Source organism: Lactuca serriola, chromosome 5 (assembly GCF_051521515.1).
Source record: "Lactuca serriola cultivar US96UC23 chromosome 5, Lser_US96UC23_V15, whole genome shotgun sequence".
Classification (NCBI taxonomy): domain Eukaryota; kingdom Viridiplantae; phylum Streptophyta; class Magnoliopsida; order Asterales; family Asteraceae; genus Lactuca; species Lactuca serriola.
In genome coordinates this window covers 350875309-350878779 of record NC_136412.1, presented here as the reverse complement: position 1 = coordinate 350878779, position 3471 = coordinate 350875309, and the positions used below count along the sequence as shown (strand labels likewise).

The window sequence follows — 3471 nt, the reverse complement described above, 5'->3', positions numbered from 1 at the left end:
CAAAGATATTACGGAGGATAACACAAACATATAATCGTTTGTGCATTTTGATTATATTTAGGGTTCGAAATTCAAGCTAAAATACGGTGAAAACCCATTTTGGAAATTTTGGTTAAACCCAATTTTCCAACATGGGCATGTTATTCATTTTAACATGATTTTTATGATTTGATGACTTTAAGGATAAAATAATTCAACATGGCTTTGTAGTCGTTGTATCTTCATAAAGTCGGCCATTTTTTCTATTAAAAAAAACAAACAGGAAAAGACTACTATTAATTTTTATTAATGGATATTAAGTATAAGATTCAATCTTTAAATCTTTAAATTATTATGAATTTTACAGACAACCCCTATTACAGATGACCGAAAGTAACACATGTGTCAAGTGACTCATTACCTTCCCACAAGAATCCAAGTCTAAAAACGTATCCAATGCAACAATATTCATATTGAATTTGGTCTCATGTCACACCAGGCATAATCCGATGCTCACTCACCCATTTGTTTTTTTAATTTATTTCTAGTCAAATCATAAAATAATTGAAACATGTTGGTCTTCAATCTAATGGTCCTTTCAGTGAAACTTAAAGTTGTATTTGTTCCATGGGACAAGAAACTTAAGGAAGATGTTGTTTCTTTTCAATCCAATATGTAACAGATAATGATCTCTGTGTTAGGATAAAACGGTGTACATATAATATTTGTTTGTTTTTTAGATCGAATCATTTGAATAAAATTAAATGACTATTTTACCCTTACATTTAAAAATATAAATTTCAAATATTCATTAGTTTTAACAATATCCGGTCACTTTTAACATGAGAGGAATTGGGAAGGACAAATAGATCAAGTATTAACGACTTAACCTCTTAACCGACTAAGTCATGTTTTTTTTTTTTTGCTTAACCCGTTAAGACATCCGGTCTGGATTAAAAAAGAAACATCCATATATAGTTGTTCAGATTAAGTGCTTAAACTATTAAGCTCATTAAAAAAAACAACTCCCAAACATAACGAAGACAAGAAGGGTATTTACGTCTTTTACACATGTACAAGATAGTAAATCCTCAAATGGGACAAAAATTTGCAAAATTTGTCCCACCCACAAACCTAATTCACAGGCTAAACATTGTACAACCTATCATACCACCTACCTCAAAGAACCATAGACCCGGAATCAACAAACAAGTACAATGCTTGACAAATATAGACCAACATAGAAAAGTGTTACTCAAATCTTTGGAGAATATGGGCGTAATCGGAGGAAGGTGGATGATTAGTCCATGTGATTGTAACAATTTGTTATATAGTTGGTTTTTTTCTCTCTAGTTTTTCTCAGAGTTTGGAGCTTTCCATGTCCTGAATGCAATAAAAAAATATATAACTATATACATATTATATACACATACAAACATACGCATATACATACATAGAACAAAGCATGATGAATTGATGATAGTTACTTCCCTTGAAGACTCAGTGAGAAGCCAGCAAGAACAATATAGGACTGAAGCCATTAATGGAGTATAAAGATTTGGTGAATTGATGTCATAACGGGGGGTTTATATGATAGCCTACCACCAACTGGTTCTGTGATTCTTGTCCAATGACCCTGATAAACAAACAAAAATAAACATCAAAATTATCTTTTGAACAAAAAATGGAAAAAAAAAATCTAATAGAAATGGGAAAAGAACAGCCTTCATAACTTGTTAGGAAATTAAAGAGTAATTTCCAATTTGGATAATAATCTAGTTAGAGTTATGGACCCACTGTACATAGCTCTTAAAAGCGAACACCATAACATCAACAAGGAGATCATAACACCTTTCCACAGTAATTACTCACACAACTTTGAAGGAACAAACGAGAAAAGTAACACTAAAGTGAAAATGGAAGATCAATCTAAGAAAGTGAAAATGGAGTGCTGTTAAAGTGACAATTTTACATGTTAGTATGAGTGAGTTTGTGAAAGAAACAGAAGAAAACATAAATCTCTGTGAGAATCATACAGAAAGGAGGAGCATACCGGAAGAGATTTTAATGGCGGAATCTTGTTGTTCCCGCTGCAACGCAACGAAGGAGATGGGGAGCAGATCTGACCAAATTGGGGCTTCAAATGGCTTTTGGTGCAAGATTTGTAATTAGCCTAAACCCTGGGGTGAGAAAGTGAAATATAGATATATTTTGTAGCTTTTGCTGCACCTGAAATTCGTACAAGTAAGAACTTAGCCCCTATACTTTTAAACTGTACAAATTAAACCCTTCAAAAAGACACTAATGACTTCTTGCTTCTATCCTCATATATATATATATATATATATATATATATATATATATATATATATATATATATATATATATATATATGGGATAGCGAATATACATTACAGCCCCACCTAAGCTTAGGTACTAAACCTCTAAAATATGTCATTTTAACATGCTAAATATACCCGGTTTGGTTTCACTTGGTAAATATATCATTCTCCATAACATTTCTTTCTTTCATTATCGTTTTATCATCTCCGTTCTCTTTCCTCAATTATCGTTTATTACATCATCCAAGTAAACATTACTAAACCCTAAACCTAAACCTAAACCCTAAATTTAAACCCTAAACACTAAAGCTAAACCCTAAACCCTAAATCTTAAACCTTAAACCCTAAACCCTAAACCCTAAACATAAACCTAAACCCTAAACCCTAAACCCTAAACTCTAAACCCTAAACCCTATTGTGTCGATCTTGAATTTACATCTTGAAGTATTAATCGTGAATTCATTAACCTTAATCTTTATATAGTAAAACAATGTATTTTCAAGAGGTTTAGTACCTAAGCTTAGGTGGGGCTGTAATGTATATTTCTTTTTCCCATATATATATATATATATATATATATATATATATATATATATATATATATATATATTTCAATACATATCGACGGAAGACAGACGAACAACAAACTATTTCTATTTATATAATTAATCCTTTAAAGGTTAAACCGTTTCTACATAACCAATGATGTATGTAAAATAACAATTTTACCTTAGTTTATATATAAAGATATTAACATAAAAATCCTTTAAGTATTTTAAAAAGAGAAATTGAGTAATTTAACCACTTTATTGGTTGTTTTTTTTAAAAAACTAATATATATATATATATATATATATATATATATATATATATATATATATATATATATATATATATATATACACAAAATTACCACTTGGTCCGAAATAGGTTGTTTCAGACCCGATTTCAAATTCGGTTAAATGGGTAGATAATGCCGACCCGGTAATCTGGTTCTCCTATAAATACCATTTAACCCCTTTCGGACTACACTTCGATATCCCTTGTTTCAGACTACACTTTGCCATCCTATTCCAGACACCTCTACAACTGAAAATGTCTTCTTATAACAGTGAAGAAATGTAGTTTTTATTTGTAAGTTAGAAATTTG

The 3471-nt window shown here is 30.5% G+C and overlaps 1 long non-coding RNA gene across 1 annotated transcript; it reads right to left on the bottom strand.

Moving 5' to 3' along the window:
* Positions 1 to 930: 930 nt before the first annotated feature.
* LOC145055562 (uncharacterized) lies at positions 931 to 2153 on the bottom strand. Its single transcript, XR_013685213.1, has 2 exons — positions 2033 to 2153; positions 931 to 1615 (listed from the first exon to the last, which is right to left on the bottom strand). It is a non-coding gene; the product is annotated as an uncharacterized LOC145055562 (long non-coding RNA).
* Positions 2154 to 3471: the final 1318 nt, after the last annotated feature.